The sequence below is a fragment of the Ambystoma mexicanum genome, chromosome 5q (assembly GCF_040938575.1).
Source record: "Ambystoma mexicanum isolate Mex_15411 chromosome 5q, UKY_AmexF1_1, whole genome shotgun sequence".
In the NCBI taxonomy this organism is placed as follows: Eukaryota; Metazoa; Chordata; class Amphibia; order Caudata; family Ambystomatidae; genus Ambystoma; species Ambystoma mexicanum.
The window spans coordinates 544,190,135-544,212,586 of record NC_090933.1 but is presented as its reverse complement, the minus strand read 5'-3'; positions in this window follow the sequence as shown (position 1 = coordinate 544,212,586).

The following is a 22,452-nucleotide window of genomic DNA, read 5'->3' as shown; positions in this document are numbered from 1 at the left end:
CCTCTTAAACTGTGGGCAGAAAAATCACAAGAATTATGGTATCATTTATAAAATTTTCACATGTCCGCTCTATGAATGATCCATCTTTTTAAAGTTATGTTCTGGCTCCAAAGGGGTGTGGTTTCCTCTCAGCACAAGGTAGAAATACTGGTTTATCCAGTTCTGCCAAGCCAGCTTGCTCTCACAGGCAGTGCCCCTCCCAGCTTCTGCCAAGAGGAAGCTACATTTTACGACCGCTGTAATAAAACCTTTGCCTGAGTCAAGACAGGCTTTGTTCAGAGCTCCTGTAGAGCACAGGTAATTCAATTATCAGATAGATGGCATATCCTTAGTATGAGCAGCAAAAGGGCAGCTAGGCCTGGGAACACAGCTGTGACTCAAGTTTCACTCCTGATGGGGTTAGTTGCCAGGCAGAATTGGAATCTCTTTAAGCCAGTTTCAGATAAAATGTCACTTTTTGTTCCCCAGTTTCTGCATTCAAATAAAACTAAACATTTTCACATATGCAGCTAGAATGCTGATTCTAAGTGCAAAACTATGGCATTTCAACAGTTACAAAGGAATGTGACACCAAACATAGGTCACTCATTTAATCTAAACATTTTCGATTTTAGTGTCTTTAAATCCAGTGCAACTTAAACTGATGCAATCCACAGCTCAGCCAGTCTTGTTATAAACCTTCAAGTCACTTCAGAATATCACTTTACATTGTATCCACCTCTCAGTAAGTCTTTCTTTGGCCTGCTTTGGGTTCATTCATTTTTACACAAAAAAGTAAAATCTGGTGTTGTTTTAAATTGCCGGCTTTTGGATAGTGGTGAGTACTGGTACTGCACCCATTTTTGGGATTTAAGAAATGAATTACAATTCTAGGTTGCATTCGGCAATCAGCATTGCCATTCCCAATGGTTTCAGACTACTGTGCGGGTAGTCCAATGGTGGTTTTAAAGCGCTTTGAAGCTAACCGGCGCTACTGTTTTTCCTTTGGCAACCCATTTCCCTCATGGCAACCCGGCCTTTCATTCTCGCACTGGTGGGTGGCAAGTGAGGCAACCATTTTGGTGGGCGCACAAACTGCGCAGCTTTCCTGGATTTCGGCGCACATGTGGGTTTTCCGCCATCTTGAATTTTCTAAGCCCACAGCACCAAATGTTGTGGCATGATAGCTTAAACGTGGGTCAGGACACCCAACAAGTAGGAGTAAGAATCTCATCAGGGTTGGTGTGGGCAAAGGAATACATACTAGCAAGAGAGAATGGTAGGAGTGGTGGAGAAAAATGAAATCAGAGAACAGGATAGAAGGTAATTAGCAATGTTATAGTGAATGATAGAAACTGTAGGCACCAAGTAGAGAGCAGTATCATGTTCAGAGAGGGAGGTGGGTTTATGAGATGAGAGAAGTGAGTTGAGAGATTTTTGGAAGTGCCTAGGTTGGAAGGATTTAGATGAAATTAGAGCGGGATATAAATCACACTTGACAGAGTCAATATTTGAGGAATGGTTTTGAAGAGTAGAGATTGGAGGAGTGCCTTGACTTTTGCCAAGTGCAAAGCTATTTCTGTTTTGTTGTTTTCAGGGTGCGTATGAGAGGTTTAATCCAGGGCTGTGGTGGGGAGGATTGAAGAGCGAGTTTAGTAAAAGGGTAGTGAGAGGAAAAGGGACCATAAAGAGCAATGTTAAAGTTAGTGAAGGTCTTCTTGTAACGCTCACCTGATTCCCGTAGAGGCGCCGGTCTTGACTGGGCGTATACCGTATCTTCAAAGGTGATGTGTAACACACGGCTGGCTCTTTGGGCTGGACCTCTGTGCACTGTATGTTTGACTCGAAGGGTAAGATGTCTGCAGATAGAAAATATGGGATTAAGGAACTGGGTTATTGAATGTCTCTCTCTTCTTCCCTTTCTCTTCTCCTGTAGAACCCCAAAGGTTAATGCTCTCACCTTAGGTAAGTGAACGCCATGCTCTCCATCTGCCTCGGGGCAGGGTGCTGTAACCAGTTTCTTCAATGGATAAGGGGAGCAGGCCACTTGACTTCGGAGGACTGCTGTCCGTTGTTTACTGCACGAACGGTAAGTTTCGAGTAATTCTAATGTCTTTAAAGTCTTTAGTAATGATGTTTCTTGTTTTGCAGGGTTCCGGCGATGGCGGATGACGGGCTGAAGTGTGTTGAAGATGGAGCCCGTGTGATGAATAGAAGCGCCTGGAAGCACGTAAGTAAGCGCTAGTTGCCTGCTTCACGATGCGCTCTAACTGTCTTTTTATTTTGCAGGTACAAGTTCGGAGCGGCTGCAGGGTGCCGGAATACCCACTGGGTTAGATGTGGAAAGGAGTAATGGCACGTGAGTATTAAAGTTCCCCAATGTCTTTAAACGCACCTTGTTTTGTCTTTCACATGTGGGATGCAGCGCCAAAGGCCTCCGGAGCGTGCAAAGAGTTGGTAAGCTTTTGTCTTTCAGATGCCGGAATGCAGTGTGAAGACCTCCGGAGCGCACGAAGAGTAGGTAAGCCTTTGTCTTTCAGATGCCGGAATGCAGCGCGAGGCTTTGGTGACAGCCGATGGACCAGGTAAGTGAAGAGCTGTCACTGAAGACCGTAATGCTAACCTGGTCTTTCTTGTCTTTATAGACTGGATTCAGGATGGTAAGCCTTTTTCCTTAGGCCCAGGATCAGATGCAGAAGACACGATGAGCGTTCTGCTGCAGAGGATGCAGAATAACGCAAAGCAAGATTCATCCACCGGGTGTGGTTTAAATAGCCTCCTGTAGTGCTTAGGTGTCTCCTTCCACAGCCACGCCTAGGTAAGAAAAGAGTTCCTGCTTTCCAGAAGAGTTCCAGTGTTCTGAATCTAGGGAGTGGCTCCTGCCCCACCCAACAGGAAAAGTAGTTCCAAACAGAAGAGGATCAGAGGCTCAACTGGCAGGCAAGTAAGCAGCATGGTCTGCTGCAGGTAAATCCACCCAAGCATTATGAGCCCGGCGCTTCCAGTGCTGGGACTGGGCATATTTATGAGGCTGGTGCCACTGGCGCCAGGACTGGGTCCAAAAGGTCCCAATTGGGACTGGTTGGCACTCGGAACCTGGGTTATGGATCTGCTTCCAAGGGAGTTGGGAAAACCCTGACCTTTTGGAAGCAGAGATCATGACACTTCTTCAATGGATGGAAAAGTGTGCTCAGCATAGGTGGAGCGAGAGTGGTGTAGGTCAAAGAGGTAGTCAGGGAGTATAACAGAGGGAAACTTGTGCTTAGTAATAGTTGTAGTAGATGGAGAGAGTGAGGAAGAAGCAGGAGTGTAAATTGATGCAAAGATGATGCTCATGGGGCAGAGAGAGTGAGTGAAGGGGTAGGCAGAGTCATGAAGGGCAGCAAGGGTTGCAGAGAGAGCAGGAGAGATCCAGGTTTTAGCAAGGGTAATGAGCTCAAGAGAAAGAGAATGAGAAAAGAAGAAGTCAGAGGTAAAAGGAGTTTTATTTCAGACAGACTGTGCATTCCAAAGACAGTAGAAAGGGAGTGAGATGTAGAAGCATAGCAACATTCATTCTGAGAAATATAGAGGTACTGGGGGTAGATGCAAGAAGAGGATGTGTAATGGAAGTTACTGTTGGAGTAGGTTTTGTGAGTTGCAAGAGTAGTTGGGCGAGAAGAGAGGTGGCATCAAGGAGAAGAGATGATAGTGATGGGGAGAGAGTCGAGATGGTTCGGAGAGGTGGAGAGTGAAGAGAGAACTAGAAGGTAAATGAAGAGATAGCATGGGAAGTGCATGGTGAGGGTGCAGCTGAGAAGAAGCAATTAAGGGTACTTACAGACAAGTAGCAGTACACAGCAAAGCAAAGGCGCATATGCAAAGATGCTGGTCAATGGCTGGTCTTCACCATTCACTGTTCGGCCCTCAACTGGGACTCCCCTGGCTGCATGCCCCTAGGGAGGTCAGAAGGGATGACACACGGTCTAGACACCTGATCGCTTAGTCCATCAGTGGTTGGTCTCTCTGATATTGTCCATGGTGTTGTTGGGATGAGTCAATTTCTTCCAGATTGGTATTCCCAGAGGAGCCTCTTGTGTCTGTCATCTGGAGATAGGGCTGATCCAAGATGGATGCATGATGTGATGTAGTGATGATGTGATTGAAGTGAATTCAATGGCTCTGCTAAAGAGATAGCAAAGGGTTAGTAGGTGTAGAGAAGATGGAGTTTGAAGATGATTTTGGTTCCTCGAAGGCAAACCAAAGATGAAAGTACAATAAGTTATTTCTTTAGATTGACCCATCGCTACGTCAGATATGTTCTCATTCATTGTAGTGCACCCATTGGTGCTTCTTCTAAGGATATCATCTAAGCATGTCACCTGTGTGATAGATGCTAGCATTGTCACTGTTAATTCCTCTTTGGGACTTGTAAACAAAGATTGCTGGTGGGATTGCAAACATGATGTGCAGTGTTTAGTGTCAGATTTAACAGCTGTGGGCGTCACACAGGAATTTTTCAGTTAAGAAATTCAGTAATGACCGATCAAGAGGCAATTCATTCAAATTTCACAGAGTGATTTTCTCAGCGTCTAAAGAATGTGAAGCAGTCTCTTCTCGCATAGATAATCTATTACAATTTATGACTTGCGTAATTAAGTGTGAGTCACCAATATCAAGAGGAGTGCGTGGGGTGATAAATAACGTGTCTAAGCTAAGCAAATGCTCATCAATAGATTATAGGGATTGTGTAGGAACCTTTACTTCAACGTTTATATTGCCGTGTATCCACACCAAAGATTTCAAAACCATGTTTAGTGCAGAGATTGAATTAGAGCACAAGTTATCATGTTCAATATTCTGGTGAGACAGAGAGAACATTTTTGTAGATCGGGGCATCGATGAGTTAACTGGGGGCGATTTGTCAGAGAGAACAAAAGTAAAAGGACTGTTCAACATTGAATCCTGTAATTGATTGAGTTCTAGTAGTTGGGGAAGGTGTTTTATTGTTTTTGGAGCAATTTTCAATGTGTGCTATTCATAAGAGAACAGAAACACGAGTAGAATCAGTCAGAAGAAACCCTCTGTGTTTACCTAAAGAGCCACCCAGCAGGCCAGCAATCAATGTCAATAGAATGGGTTCAGAGTTTTTATTGGCCTCAAAGTAGTCTGTTATTTTTCATTTGAATTGCCAATCGGCCGGAAATAGGGTTTTCTTGCTTGTAAACTGTCAAGTATCTCTGAGGCCTCCATTGTAAAAAAATAAATTAAAAAAAATCACTTGCTGGAGACAGTCGAGCAGGCAAGGAATAAACCAAAGTAACAGTAAAGGGCTGTAAGAGCTGTAGGAGGCTTAGCTTTATTCCATAGTCTGTACAAAAATACGGACCTAACAAAGAGAGATGTGAATACAAATAAGCTCTCACCACTCTCATTTGAAGCACCAACCAGCTCCTAACTGCTCCCAACTGCAGCACTTGACTGCTGCACTTCACAATGTCGCTTTGCGCAAGTGCACCATCTACATAGGCTCCCTCCAGGGCAAACGCTGGGCCACTGACTCAATGGAAAGCGCAAAGGGTATTTACAACAGCTCCATTTCAGATATGTTCGCTCTTTGTCTGGGATGTTCTCTGTGTGCCCAGTTGTTACCCTTGAATTATACACAAACAGCGTAGCTTGTAATTTGATATTTCCAAAGTATTATGTGGATGATTGTGTTCAGATGATGCTTGTACCCCAGTATAATACTATGATCACTGTACATGAAACAACCATTAGCTTGGAATCACAGACAATGGTGACAATGATTGTGCTTTATCCTTTAAATTATCTGTCAAACAATCATATTACATCAAAACTCAGCTTATTTTCGTTTGATTGCTGTGCTCTCGCATAACCTTCCAATAAGACTGTTCTTGTCAGGGGGTGGCTGCGAAGTACAGGTATTTGTTATAGTATTAGAGTGCAATTCATTTTCGTGAAAATCTGCCTTCGTTTAATTAGCAAATTGAAGTAAGTGGCGAAATGACACACTCAAGTGTTGCAATGCGTGGCTCCTGCAGCAGACATAAATTAACTGCATTGTCTGAAACACTCCTTTGAGCCAAGCAGTGGAGGCTTTCAAAAGAGCATCAATTTTCAAAACGGTATTGATCGATGAATGCGTACAATAGATACATGTCTAAACAATCGACCCTTTGATTACACATTTTAATCTCACTGATACAAGTGTGCTGATGAGTTAAAAGACACATTCAGTCTACAGTAGGACATCTTAAAATATACAGACAAGGTTTACATTACGACTGCTTCCTTTTTTAATACGCAAATGCATGCATTTCAACCTTAATTCATTTAAATGTAGATGCATAAACAGGTTTTAATGTGTGATGTTAAAATGGCATGATCATTTCAAAGAGCTAGACAGTATTTGACTCGTGTGCACATTTTCACCTGGGAAGAATTAGAGAATGGATTGAGCAAATATAACAGCATCACAGCCATCGTTAAACAACCATAACTCGGCCACTGCCATGAACTGCTCATAAATGATAACAGTGTGGTGATTGCCATTGTACGTCTGCTCTTCAATTCCATTATTGCAGTTTTTCGGGTATGTTTGTGTTGTCCTGAATATAAAGTGACACCATGTTGGGCACTCTTTTTAATTGGCTGTTTCCTTTCAGAAATGTTGCAAGCAGTGTATACATTTTGTGTTGGCATATGTAACGACTTGAGCTGTGTTTTGTTTTCCGGTGCAAACAGGACATTGCTTTAAGAAATCTTTTTACTAAATGTAAATGGTTTTTAAGGGACATTTAACCATTATGTTCCCTTAATCAAAGTTTCTTCACAGAATTTCTTTTGTTGAATGGCAAACAGTTTCGTGTTCACAGTGACCCTCCGGCCAGCCCATGGCCCTATGGGCATTTTGGCCACAGCAGTGACTTCAGCAGGCTATTCTGCAGAAAGTCAAACAGCAATTGTAAAATGGTATTAGTCCGTTTAAATATGCAATTTGTCAAGGTCTGCAGGCCTCAGTAAAACACAATCTGAATGGCTATTTCAAAGAAAGCCCTTTTGGTTGGTTAGTAACAGGCTGAATATATTTGATACACTAACTATTTGAAGAATTTGCAGTGTGTCTCTATGGCATTCACACTTCCCAAAAATAAGTGGAGTAAAACAGTCCAGTGGGGCATACCCGTACTTCTGGCAGGATCAGGGGCATTACAAGAGTGAAATATGCCTAAAATTATCAAAATTACAGATTTAAACAAAAAACACTGCAGACACTGGCCTGTGTCTGTGGACCCCAGAGGTCACAAAGGGGGCACCTATTACCATGTCTGCAGAGCAGGGTCTCAGTACCTGGAACTGGGTCTAAGGAGGATCTACATAGAACATTCCAGGATCAGGCCACGTCTATGAACCATGGAGCAGGTCACTGGATTCCATTGGACCACATAAATAGCATATATGTAATATGCTGGACAAAGTGAACATTTTGCCTGCAACATGGCCAAATTCATTGGCCAGTTGTCACTCAGGATCCTGTTGTTGTGCAATTGTCCCCTAGACATAGCAGCCCCCAATGCCCAGCAGGCAAAAATAGCACCCTCAACAACTTCCTCACTAACATATACTGCTGGATGACAACCAACAACCTCAAGCTAAACATGACCAAAACAGAAATAATGATCTTAGCCCCAGAGAACAACACAAACGACACCCAACTGGACTGGCCGCCTGACATGGGACCCAAACAGAAGCATCAGCCGTAGTAACAAACATGGGAATACTCATGGACAACAGACTTTCATTGGAACCACAAGTCAACACCAAAGAAAAGAAATGAGTTTACCTCCTGAGACTACTTAGAGGGATCTTCCCCTATTTCTCTTTCCCATATAGAACCCTTGCAATCATGTCTAGCATTATCAAGAATCGACTACACAAATAGCCTATACGTTGGAATCCAGCACGACTCAATAAAAAGCTCCAATGATTCTGAAACACTGCAGCAAGGATATTCCTGGGACTAAACAGAAGAGATCACATCACCCCAGTCCTGAGAAGTCTGCACTCACTCCCAGTTAAAACATGCATTACTTCAAAGCCCTGTGCATTACCTACAAATAATTGCATGGACAAGGAGCTGAATTCCTCCAGGCCAAGATCAACCCTTACCAACCAGGAAGAAACCTAAGATCAAGCGATGACCTCCAGTCGAAAGGAAACAATATAAAAAAAGGAAATTCAGATGAACCACTTTCTCTCGTCTAATCGCCAACCTATGGAACACAATCCCGAAGGAAATAAGACTGACGGAAGTCCACCTCGCCTTCTGAAAACAATTAAAAACCTGGCTATTCAACTCACAATGATTAACATAAAACAGGCCCATCCAGCGAAACCAATGGGTTTCAATATGAACTAACGACAGCACAAACTCTGGGACCGATAATAAAACTAAATCAACCCACCAACTACTAACCCTCCCAGATCCAGACACCCCTCTCCAGCATACTCCACACTTACCTCACCCGATCTTGTGGGATGTATTTACCCATGCATCCTAGCCCTACCTCAAAACTGTGCAGTACTGACATGGAAAACATCATGATGGCCAGAGCTTCCCAGAAAATGCACAGGGAAATGCAGGAAGAATAGGCTGCCACCCATTTTTGCCGATGTTATGGGCACAGAAGGAAACTGCCTAAAACCACCATTGGACTACCCGCACAGTAGTCTGAAACCATTGGGAAAGGCAATGCTGATTGCCAAATGCAACCTAGAATTGTGGGGAATTCATTTTCTTAAATCCCAAAAATGGGTGCAGTACCAGTGCTCACCACTATCCAAAAGCCGGCAGTTTAAAACCACCCTGTGTTTCTCTGAAGGCAAGCCAAAGTGCCTATTTCAAACATTGCAATATGTGCAAAATATTTACTGAACACCAGCAGACATTTGGCAGAATGGAGTGTTGTGTGCCTACAAAATCTGGGAAATGAAGAGCCCAAAACAATGCTTATAACAAAACTGCTATGGAGTCAGCAGTTTAAGTTGCACTGGATTTAAAGACACTAAAATCGAAAATGTTTAAATTGACTGAGTGACCTACTTTTGAGTATCACATAGGTTGCAATTGTTTAAATGTCATAGTTTTAAACTTAGAATCAGCCTTCTAGCTGCATATGTGAAAATGTTTAGTTTTATTTGAATGCAGGAACTGGGGAACAAAAAGTGACATTTATCTGAAACCTGGCTTAAGGAACTGAATTCTGCCTGGCAACTACCCCCATCAGAAGGGAAACTTGAGTCACAGCTGTGTTCCCAGGCCAACCTTCCTTTTGCTGCCCACACAAAGGATATGCCATCTATCTGATAATTGAATTATCTGTGCTCTGCAAGAGAGTGAACAAAGCCCTCTTCACTCAGGCAAAGGTTTTTATTACCGCAGTCGTAAATTGTAGCTTCCTCTTGGCAGGAGCTGGGAGGAGCACTGCCTGTGAGAGCAAGCTGGCTTGGCAGAAACTGGAAAGACTGGTTTCTATACCATGTGACCTGGGAAACCACACCCCTTTGGAGCCAGAACATAACTTTAAAAAGATGAATAACTCATAGAGCGGACATGTGAAAATTTTATAAATGATACCATAATTCTTGTGATTTTTCTGCCCACATTTTAAGAGGTTTTTCGACCCGGTGGCATGTTCAGGGGGGTTTTAGCGGAAAAGTGGATATTACTCTAAATGTATGCATGTTAAAAATCTGAAACTTCATCAGTTAATGTCCCTACTCCCTGCACACATGTATGTAAAGTTGGGTCAATGTCAGAAATTGCAAAATCAGTTAAAAAGTGAAATATGTGCCATTTCTGAATGCAAGCTCCCAGGAAGAGCAGAGTTTGAACAGGGTATACCTCCTGTAATGCATGATGGGTGCATATGATTTTAAAACAATATGTACCTCTGCAAATATGTATTTGTTTCAAATCTAGATTTGTGTGTAAATTGACAGGAGGAGTGGACTTTCTGCAGGCTGTAAAGTGACATCACTCTGACTCACAGTTCATTCCCCAATCAAATGATAAATGGAAGTTTGACCAATTAGAAGCTGAGAGAGAGGTAGGGTCAGTGATGCTAGAACACACCCACATTCTAAACACATAAAAGCAGACAGACAGGACAGATAGAGACCTTCCAAATCCATCTGCAGCGGGACGCTCTGCCGGAAAAATCCATACTTTACCCCCATCAACCTCCAGAAAGCCAAACTAGAGACTTCAATCTATCCAGAACTAGAGACCAGACCAGAGGGAGAAAGCAGTGCTGTACCCAGAGAGACCCAGACCAGCAGAGAGAGTGACCAGAGCCCAGTCTAAAACCCTGACCAGATCCGTGATGAGGCCCATTTAATTCAAGAATATAGTGTGAGTACCCAGCAGAACTGTGTAGAACCAATCTCTTAGTTTAAATTCATCTAATTCAATCTATTTAACCTAAGTAGAACTGCCTCCTAGCTGTCACCTGTCATTTCTAGTTGCAAGCTGCACTTGTCATTTTGAGCTTTTGAAATTTGCAAACCCAAAAACGACCTTTATTAAATCGCTCATATCTCCGCGACCGTTTGGGCTAGAGACTTGCAGTAACTTTCCTCTGATAGCTAAGAATCGTAGCTTTGAATCGCACCAAGAACCACATTCCTTCCCCTTATAGTTTTACCGCAATCGCGGAAAACGCATGCGCGAATTTTGCCGCGATTTGCAAATTTCTCCACGTGTAAAAAGACAGCAGTTTTGCTTTTCTTTGCCAAAAACTTTGTTTACCTGCTAGTTACTACTAAAGCATTGTTAAGGTGATCCTGAATTCATAGAGAGTAGCTATCACTCACCCTGAACCTCTGAAAGGGAATTCAAAGCATTTCCAGCATATTTCTCATCCCTGGATATTACTCTAAATGTATGCATGTTAAAAATCTGAAACTTCATCAGTTAATGTTCATACTCCCTGCGCACATGTATGTAAAGTTGGGTCAATGTCAGAAATTGAAAAATCAGTTAAAAAGTCAATTATGTGCCATTTCTGAATGCAAGCTCTTAGAAACAGCAGATTTGGACAGAGACATGGCTAAATTCAGCCACACCATGTATATGTAATTTCAAGCAACTGTGTAACTGTGAAATATGTCTTTTGTTATCAAATATAGAATGTGTGCAATTTGACAGAGGAGTGTCCTATCTGCAAGCCATAAAATGACATCCCTCTGACTCACAGTTCATTCCCCAATCAAGTGGGGAATGGAAATTTGACCAATGACAAGTGAGAGGGGCGAGTTTAGTTATGACCAAACACACACACCCACTTGCAGAACATATAAATGGACCACTGAAACTTAGGTGGAGACCTTCAATTCCATTTGCTGCAACGCACTCTGCCGGACCATACAACATCCAGAGATCCAGACTTCAAATTCATCAAACCTCCAGAGAGCCAAACTAGAGACTTCAATCTATCCAGAACTAGAGACCCAGACCAGAGAACCAGAGAGAGCTTACCCAGATCACTGTGAAGTGCAGAGACCAGAGGCGAGTTTAAAACCTGACCAGATCCATGGCGAGGCCCATTTCACTCAAGAATATAGTGTGAGTACCTAGAAAACTGTGCAGAACCAATCTCCTAGTTAAAATAATATAATTCAATCCTATTTTAATCTAAATAGAACTGTCTCCTAACTGTCACCTGTCATTTGTAAAGCTGTCACTTGTCATTTTCTAGTTGCAAGCTGCACGTGTCTTTTTGAACTTTAAAATTTCAAATCTGAAAAACGACCGTTATTTAATCACTCATATCTCCGCAACCGTTTGTGCTAGAGACTTGCAATAACTTTCATCTAAAAGCTTAGAATCTTAGCTTTTAGTCGCACCAAGAACCGCATTCCTACCCCTTATAGTTTTACTGCAATCGCGGAACACGCATCCGCGAATTTTACCGCGATTTGCAATTTCTTCACATGTAAAAACTGCTGCTGTTTGCTTTCCATTTGCCAGAAATTCGTTTAACCTGCTAACTATCCCTGCATCATTGCTAGTGTGAGCCTGGACTAATATTAACTAGATACCACTCACCCTGAACCTCTGAAAGGGAATTAAAAAGCATTTCCAGCATATTTCTCATCCATTGCTAGCACATATCAAAGCATTTGGGCCTGTGTTTTCAAAACTCCTATCTGTGTTTTTAAACTTCTGTTGTCTAAGCTTGCTGGGTTGAACTGAATTACATTGATTGCATTTCTGAGAACTGTGTGCTTTCCTCCCATTTCCTTGCATTGCATAAAGAGGGGGGGAGTGAATAGCCAGAGAAAAGTGATTACATTGTTTGGTTGAAATCATATTGAGTATTTTCGGTACTGCATTCATTGAATATTGCATCCACCTGAGCTTACATAAAGCATTTTCTACCACATTATACTTCTGTACCTATTTACCAGTGTGCTACCTTATCCATTTCATCTCAACTCCTTAGTGATTATAAGAAGTGTGCTAGTGCCAGATTCTCCGTTGTTGATCTTTATCATATCAGATTAAGTGTGCTATTCAATTATTAATTTATTATAAAGTATCATATATATGTCTATTGTTTAAGTTATCAAATAAACCTTTTAAACTTGCAAAACAGAACTACTTCTTGGCTCAGTGGGGTCAGGGGGATTCCAAGAGAGGGGTGTTATATAGGGGTAGTCATCCAGAACGCATGAACTGGACCTAAAGATATATCAATAAGGGTTTTCATTCAGTATTATAGACTAGGCGTTGACTTAGCTGTAGTGTTGAATTGAATCCTCTTACAATCTAAAGGATCAGACTAATTACACAAAAACTCACAATCCATACATCCACTATGAAACTAACTGCCGCAAACAAACATCCAAATCACTGGGCGTTGCCCTTCCCGACACAATAACCCTAGTGTGCACAATCCAAACACACCTAGAAGCAGATTTGCACAAGACTTCAGTTCCTCCTGGTTCTACAAGAAATAATAAAGTGATCATATACAAAGAAGACAAAGTAACTTTCTGATCAATAAGTGTAAATATGCAGCAATGCGAGGTAGATGAGACATATAGAAGCTTGCTATAGAGGAAAATATAACATGGCAAGGACGGTCATGATAGGAAAATGGACGTTGGCACGTGAAAAGATTCAATTCAGCTAAATCAGAGGCAGACCAGGGGTGCAGAGAAAAGAGACACTGGAAACAGATTTGTGTGCAAAACGAAGAGGAGTCTATGTTGGCATGGGATCAAGGATGATATTTTTAAGGAATTGCTGCAAAGCATAAAGGAAGGAAGACAGATAAGTCATGGAGGTGAGACATATTTCTCTAAAATTAAAGAAGAAAACATTCACAAGAGCCAGGTATTGAACAATTGAAAGTGTATAAAGTATATACAAGATAAAGTGAGCAAGCCTCTAGAGGTCACCAGCATCAATGACAAGCAGCATAACTGAATTAAAAAGCAGCAAATTAGAGGTTGAAATGGACACATGTGTGGTCTCTTCACATGTGATCCAGAAGGTGAAAACAAGGGCTATTCATTAAGCTTTGGATGAAGATAGTGATGTGCCTTCATTCCCTTGAATGTCCCAGGACATAGAGCAGGCTACAAGGTCAACTACATACAGGAAGCTTTGGCTCATGGCCGGACTGATGACAGATAATAAACTAATTGGGAAAGTGGGGAGTAATCTTAGGTGACTCAAGTACCTGGGGGTTCGTTTTGCTTACATGCTGCTAGCCCAGCCAAAGGTCCAAGGTTTGGTGGGGATGCCTGCTATGCAATGTTTCATATACCAATCTGCTGCCATATTGTCCGCTATCATCAGTATTATATGTATTTAAAGGTAGCTTGAGGTGGGTTGTCTTACAGATAAGAGAAGGCCAATGATGTACTAACCCATATGCATTCTATAAATAGATATGTTCCCCTAATCAATCCCTCCCATAAATAGGATTTACAGCTTGCCAGTTAGAATTATGACATAAATGATGCATATTGGGGTATAAGACCTCTGTGTAATCAAGTTTGTGTGTGAGTGTGCATGCATCAGTCCGATGACTGCCAGTTTACCCTGCTTTATTAAATTGAGAATAAAGTAGTTATTTGCCATATTCTTTGAGTGTATTCAATTATTTGGTCTGAGATCTTTATTGGTAGTCCCATCTAGTACAAGAGATGTGTTAAGGTGCTAGAGCACATTTTGGTAGTTATGCGGATGATTCAAGCCTAATCTATCTAGGCCCAGATCTAGACCTATGGACGGGTGACTGCTCCCACCATTGGCCAGAAGACAGCAGAGCTTGCTGTGGAGAATGGTGTGCACAAACACGTGCAACAAGATATGGTTCGCAGGTCCCTCTTTGACAGAATGTTACGCTGACCTGGTATCCATGGGGACACCACTCAGCCCTGGTTGGTTGACACAACGTTCTCCCCAAGTCTAGCCTTGTTGTGGTATTAGGCGTGCTCTCCATCCTGCTTTCTTAGCAGGGGTGCGTAGTCTTCAGTGGGCATGGGCGACGGAGTTAATTCACTGGCGCGTGTCCGTTCAAGTGTCTTTAAGGAAGGTCTTATTGCAGCAGTTTTTATATAGCACTGTTTGTTCTTGCCTGCCTTTCTTTTGTGATTAATAATGTCCTTTTTTTCCCCCTAGGTGTGCGGGAGATTCGGCGTGGTGTGCTGGTTGTTTTGAGCACCGCCGGCAAATGATGGCGTGAGATGTGCGCTGCAATGTGGTAAGTAATGCGGTATGCGCTGCTTTGTCTTGCACTTGCGATGAGATACATTTTCTAATGATAGTAAAGGAAGGCATCTGAAGAAACATTTTAAAAGTGCACATGTGGGCAAATGAATATATCAGGGTAAAGCTTTTGTTGTGTTTAAACTAATAGATATGAAACGATAGCAAATAATTAAGATGATTGTTAGATTTTCTAATCAACAGATTGACGTCAATCAGAAGGATTAAAAATCAAAGGAAACTAATAAATAGATAAAGAAAAGACTCTTAAAATCTCAATGGTTAATCAACGAGATACTAAAAGTTGATAGAAAATGTAATGAAAGAATAAAAAGAACATTGTTACATAGATTTTAAGCGTGGTTAAAAAAGTTCATATATATAGTTGTTTTTTCGGATAAATTAGCAGCGATTAATGATGCCTGCTCAAATTGATCAGCATGGTATATTTGATCAAATAAAGAAATGAATACAAGGTGGGGTAAGTAAAGACAGTCGATATCGACTTGTCATTATGGAGGACACTTCTCTTCTACACTTATGCAGGACATTGCCAGGATACACAGATATGGTAAGGAAATATCATTCAGAGTGTGCTCAAGGCACAACTAATAATACACTCATGCCGTGGCCTCAAGAGGGTTTGTTGGAAAAATCAATATTGAGACACATGACAAGGTATTTGCATGCTACTCATAAGGGAAAGAAGTAACAGAAAATATTGTCTGTTCTAGAGTTATGGAAAATGTACCAGAGCGAGAAAGAAGATCCAGCCGTGACGGAGTGGATGCTTAATCAGCATAAAGGTGAGGATGTAACACCTTCAGCTCCCATTTCCCCTCCTGGAAACAAAGGTGCAGAAACAGAGGAGAAGGGATTTATCCTTTAAAGGAATTGAAAGCATCATCAGGGTATGTTCATCCGACATATGTGCACCCTGCTTACAACAGTGAAGATAACAGGGAAGAGAGCAAAAACAGAGACCGCAAATATAACTCAACATGCAGTGAAAGTAAACAGCATGATGAGAGAAAGGTAAGCAAGATAGACAGATGGAGATAGAGGAAGAAGCAAGGAAGCAGAAAGTAATAAAAGCCAAAGCTAAAGGAATAACAAAAGTACAGAATGGATAGATGGCAGGACAAATATTGCTTCAGCTGGACAACATGGGCATTGATCAGGTTCTAGAAAGAAAAGAGCGAGAATAGCGGGAAAGGAAAGAAAAGGAAGAAGAGAGTGCATATGAAGAAGAGAACTAAAGAGAATGTAAGCAAAGTGAAGAACAAAGAAGGTACGAGGCGAGGAAAGAAAAGGAGAGACTAGAAGAAAAGAGAGGAGAGCAGCGCAAAGAATGAAAATATGTAGATTTCAAAGAGGGTGAGAAGAAGATGAACTAAGAGACATGACGAGAAGAGTGGAAGAAATGAACATAAGTAGGGTGTAAAAAGATGGCAATATAGAGTATCTACGTCATAGAAGCATATTGCTGATTGAAGCACAAGAACAATTTGGGGAAGAAAGAAGGACACAACAGCCCCGCAGGGAGCTGCAAGGAATACCAATAATACCAGCATGGGCTGATGAGAGATATAGGATGCGTAGGGCAAATAATTGGGGATTTATATAGTCAAATGAGGGATAAAGAATGGTATAAACCCAAGAGAACACAGAAGGATCTCTATCGAGGGAAACTGAAGAAAGGTCAGATGACGCCATGGCAGACGGGCAAAGAACGCTGTCTTTAAGTAGACTATATCTTGATGATATGGAAAAGGATAAAAGCCATACAAGCTGGGGCCTAACAATGTCAGATGAAGAGAGGGAAGAAAACGAGAGAACGTCAAGGGAGGTTGCAAGTGGATTTGCAAAAGAATCAAGAGTAGTTTTGCTTATATTCGAGACATTCAAGAGAGATGGTGCCTTGAGACACGTGAAGCATGGGATAAAACAGTGGCATTATTTTACCACATTTTGTGTGAGGGACCAACCGAGCCAGTGCAGTGGCAAATGAAGCAACAGGTGGGAATGGAAGCAAAACCATGGCACAAAATACAAGTGACAATCGTGCATCTCTGCCAATTAATGCAGGAGAAAAACAAGAAGAAATCCGAGAGTAGGAAGCAGGAGGAGATGAAGTCAGTTCAGAAAAGGTTGGTGAAAATAGCAATAGAGAGAGCGGTATTGATGAGCAGTGAAGGTGGGGTGTCAAATGAGATGCAATCAGTGCAGCAAAACAACATAGTGTATCCTACAGATCGGAGTGGGTACCCTTTTTGCCAAGAAGAAGAGGAAATGGGCTTGGAGGGGGAGGTGGAGGTGGATTTCAAAACCCTCAGGGAAGAGGATTATTTAATGGTGGACAGCCACAACAATGTTGGAATTGTGGAAGAATAGGACACATAGCCAGAACATGTAGAAGCATAGGAGACATGCAACAAAATTGGCAAGCTCCAAGAGGGGGGATGAGCTATGTTCCGCAATATAATACAGAATAGCAGGAGTATTATGCCCAAGATCACACGTAGGCTCAGACATATGCACTGCAACCACAGCAGATGCACAAGCGCTATTACAAATGCAAACACCACAAGGGCAATCACAGCAGTACACATGCAAACACAATGGGTATAAAATCAGCAAGCGCAGACAAAGCAGGCCATGGTACCACAATTGAATACGACTACAGGAGTCCAGCAAGCACCCACACCCAAATTGGGGAGTGTGGTTGTAGTTGTGGTAGGAACCTTTTACAGGTACAGGGATACATTTATATCCACAATAGGACAGCCCACAGAGCGACCTGATGTGTTCAGTACTATCTTTGACACCAGAACCCCAAGAGGAACAATTGATCAATGTGACAATAGGAGGCAAGACATTTCTATTTCTTGTGGACACTGAAACAACTTGTTCCTGTGTCCGTTAGGGACTATATCCAATGTCAGGTATTGTCATGAATGCACACGTATTCTTTGGGGTAATGAGTTCAGTTCCTTTTAGAGATGAATTACCAATCTGTATAGGAGGACATTCATTTATTTTATTTTATTGTGCATTTGTAAGGCACTTATACAACTGGTAAATTGTTTTTCAAAGCACCCAAAGGGCAGCAGGGAGGGGACATGGCAATTAAGACCAAATGCATCAAAGAAAGATAGAGGCGGACCTACTAGGCCTTGTGAGCATTCAGAACGTGCAAGTTCAGAGGGACATGTCAATGCCATTATTACATTCTTGGAAGACGCCAGTTAAAATATTACGACGTGACTTGATGAAGAAACGTATCATCACAATATCTTTTACTGATGAAGGAATAGTGTCATCCACTCAAGGGATTCATTATATAAATATGAGAGAGTTTATATTAGCTTTTACAGGCCAGAACACCTTACAAGGAGTTCCCTTAGACACAGAAGTATTTTGTGAATGGAGTGACTGCTTTATTATCATGGTTGCCCAGATTGATATGTAAACTAGTAAGAATACCTGATGAGTTGTTGTTCAGACCAGAAATCCCTATGGATGATGAAGAAGGGCAGATTATTCTCTTGCAGTTAGAACCAGCAGTGGTCAGTGACAAAAGGGTGGTTCTTCGTGGGACAGATGATGAGGGAAGGGGATGGAGAACAGTGATATCCCTCAGAGAAGGATACAGGCTGACAGATTTGACAGACGAGGTGCTGTTTACGGATGAGTATTCAGATGATGAATTAGTATTTTAAGTCACATTTATTGGATTAAGGTAGAGAATGGAGAAATACCACAGAGAATGGCGTTAGTAAAAAAAGAAACCATCATTCTTCCAGGAAGATTTGGAGAAAGTGCTAAATATTTTATGAAACCCAAGTCCATATCATGTGGATCTATTAAAAGGAGTAGGAGCGGAGGCCACCACAGGGCACAGGCAAGATGGCTGCCTGAACTTCAAGCTCCCCACATGGCCCTGGGAAACAAGCCAAAGAACATTCTTTAATCATCTTTAAACCCCAATTCCCAGCAGAATCTGAGAAGGGGAACCGTCGAGGAACGTGAGGAAGTTTATCCGTTCTTTGGAGGTGCCTCCGTTCTCCCGCTGGCGGCTCGCAGACCACGGCCCTCCCCCTCCCCCAACCATCCTCGTGGAAGCTCCGCGCCGGGAGCTGCGTGTCACCCAGCCGCGCTGAGGGAGGAGGAGCCCGGCCCTCTGCCTGTGCACACTTGCACAACGAACGGCACCCGACACACCATCGTGGAGCCGGGTGGGACCCAAGAATATTCCTGCCGGTCTCCAGCAGCCCACCCCCCCACTGCAGGAGACAAGCGGCGCACAGCTGCATCACAAGGGGAATGGCGTGTGAAGCGACCGCGGCACCACACCACACGGAGCACAACTCAGGGCACTCGGGGAGCCGTGTCCTCCCCACTGACTCCAGCCCCACAGACAGGACCAGGCCCGGGCCGACGCGGGAGCGCACCTGGGCCCCATTTCTGTGGCCTGCTCCCCCGTACCGCACCACTCTCATAAGTACAGCAGGGGCCCGGACTGTACAACCCCCCTGGGGGCAGTGACAGTGGGCTAAGAAACCCGTGAAAACACTTGGGCAAGCTCAGGCCGTCACAGGAGCGCGCCTGGACCCTGCTTCGGTGGCCTGCACCACCGTACCGCACCGCCCTCTTAAGGATAGCAGGGGCCCGCCCTGTACAACCCCCCTGGGGGCAGTGACAGTGGGCTAAGAAACCCACGAAAACACTGGGCCAGGCTCAGGCCGTCGTGGGAGCACGCCTGGGCCCCCCCCCACCTTTCAGCCAGCCACGTGAAGGTGTTTGCTTGTTGGGCTCTGGGGCCCCAGACCCATACTGTGTTACAGAGCCATATTGGGCCCCCTGCCCATCAGTTACATCAGTTACATCATGCTCTATACCGGGGGTGCTGCCCTACCCAACTGTCGTGCAATAAACACCCCAGGAGAGAAACAGTGCCACCCCCTACCCCACACCCCCATCAACACTCCCCTGCAATCAATACACTAACGCCGGGGGCTCGCCATATAGAGGGGGCACAAGGAACCATATCAGGCCAGGCCCGCCCCTAGAAGTGGAACCGCCAACCATGGTCTGCCCGGACCTTCTGGGAGGAATGCCATAGTGGGATGGGGAACCCCAATGACCTAGGGCCAGAACAAGGGAGACTGCACTCCTGGGGAAAGGGGTGTCTCACGAGCCGGAGCTCAGACACTGGCACACAGCTCAACGATCAGAAAATAACCCCAAGGACTCGGCCTACACAATGGGGCTAGTGACTAGATACCCCAAGAGATCCCTGAAACCCAAGGCGATCGACACCACATGAGCTGGAGAGAAACTCTTACGAAGTACCAGTTCACCCCAGGACACCTCAAAAAGGAGACCGGCCCCACCACCGCACAGCCCCCAGACATGAACGCCATGCAATGTAACATTCAAACGATCCTTGAGGAGATCAGGGGCATGAGGACAGACATGGGGGCTAAACTGGCTGACCTCACGGCCAAGGTTTCTACGCTGGAGGACCGAATGGAGGGGGTTGAGAACAATCAGGCATCAACGGACCTCCTTGAAACGCAAATGGAAACCAGACGCAAGGAACCGCAGCATTGCGAGGAAGAACACTGGCTCAAGGTCGGCGATATGGAAAACTGGGAGAGGAGGAACAACTTGAGAATTTTCCACCTTGAGGAGACTGAAGGAGAGACCCCGGTGGGAATGGAAAGCAAAATCCAAGACATCATCAGAATTGTCCTGGGGTCGGACTCAGGTGAAACTCTCTTGCTTGACAGGGTCCATTGGGCTGGCGGCGGAGACAGGGGCCTGCGCTCAGTTCTAGCAAGATTTCATTATTATAGAGACAAAGCTAGGGTGTTGGAGAGGGCGAGAACCTTGCATGACATTCAACATGGGAACTCCAGGGTGACGATATACCAAGATCTCTCCGCCCTCACATTCCAGATGAGAAAGAAATGCGGTTCTATTACCAGATGGCTACAAGAGAAGGGGGTACAATATCGCTGGGGTCATCCATTTTACCTACCATTCGAATGGCAGGGCCAGAGATACCAGCTAGTCAAGGAAATTGACATTCAAAGGGCCACAGAGGACCTCACAGGTGACCTTGCAGATCATCAGGAGACCAGAATGGAACCGACAGGGACCACGGCGTTGCCCCTCGGGGCCCAGACCTCTCTCAAAGGAAGCTAAGAGTCAAAGGCTCACGCAAATTTCAGAAAACCAGACACCCCCCAACAGACTGGGGGGCCCCACATGATCACACATGCGGCGATCAAGGCTTAAGCATCACGCCAAGGCTTGATTCATGTCCTTCTGGAGTCGTCTGGAGTCGTCGGCGACCTGCGGACCTTGTTGGACACAGTATGTTTTTCCCACGCTTGGCAAGGAGTTTTTTGTTCGAATGACCTGGGTCAGAGTTAAAATTTTGCCCATTCAGAGGCTGTTTTATGGTTCCATAGAGTAACACTTGGTGGCTTTCCTCTGAGAAGTGTTGGTGGCTGCGACTTGCTCCACGAGGGACAAGGGGAGTTGACCATATGCCAAGGTTGGGGGGCGTAACGGATAAGGGGCGCCACCGCCGTGTCCCCACCGCCAACAAGTAAGGGCTGACACTTAGTGGAGAAAGCATGATGGGAGACGTCACACCAAAAAATGATTTTTCCCAGGGCCGGGGTAGCAACCCTGGCGATTCCTTGCTTGCTTCAACCCCACTAGGGGAGCCGGCGGCAAACGCCCTACAAAATGGGTATGGGAGATGGAAGGGGGGAGGGGGGACAGAGTTTTTGACGGGGTTAAGGGAAGGAGTAAAACCAGCTCAAGCCATGGACACTTGTTCTGCAACGGGTTCTAAATAGCAGATACTCAAAGGTGTTTAAAGAGCACAAAATGCAAGATGATAATGATTGAAGGGAAGATAGGCACGCTGAACGTCAAGGGCCTTAACTCCCAGAATAAAAGGTCCCTTATGAGCAACATGTTCCGCAAACAACGCCTAACAGTCCTTTTCCTAAAGGAAACACACTACAGGCAAGGAAAGGAGTCAAAAATAAAAGGGAAAGAGATTGGTAGTAACTACTGGGCCTCGCACAGGAGTTCTAAAGGAAGGGGTGGGAATTCTCCTGGGCAGGACTTTTCGTCTCACGGGAGTAGAAACCAAAAGGGGCTTCGGGGGTCGATTCTTAGGTATCAAGGGAACCTGTGAGGGGGAGCACATCACCCTGGCCATTCTATACACACCCAACTCAGGACAGATACGTTTCCTTACCCAGATATTTAACATCATGGACGAATGGGCAGAGGGGGCCATGATACTGGGCGGGGACTTCAACTTTATAATGGACCCCCGTCTGGTCTGGTGGTCTGCGAAGGGGGGGTACCAAAGGGGACTTCCAAAGATAACCTGGCCATGCAAGCCCTTCTGAGGGAACACTACTGGGTGGACGTCTGGCGCGAAACACATCCAGGCCAGGGCGGATACACCTTTTTCTCACTCCCGCATTGCACTTACACTAGAATTGATCTCTTATTGACCTCTGTAGAGGGGAATGGGGTGGCAGAACAACCGAAGGTAGAAGCTATAACATGGTCGGACCATGAACTACTCATAGCCAACTGGTCACTGCCCATCTCCCCAAGATCTTCCCGTTGGAGATGCAACAACA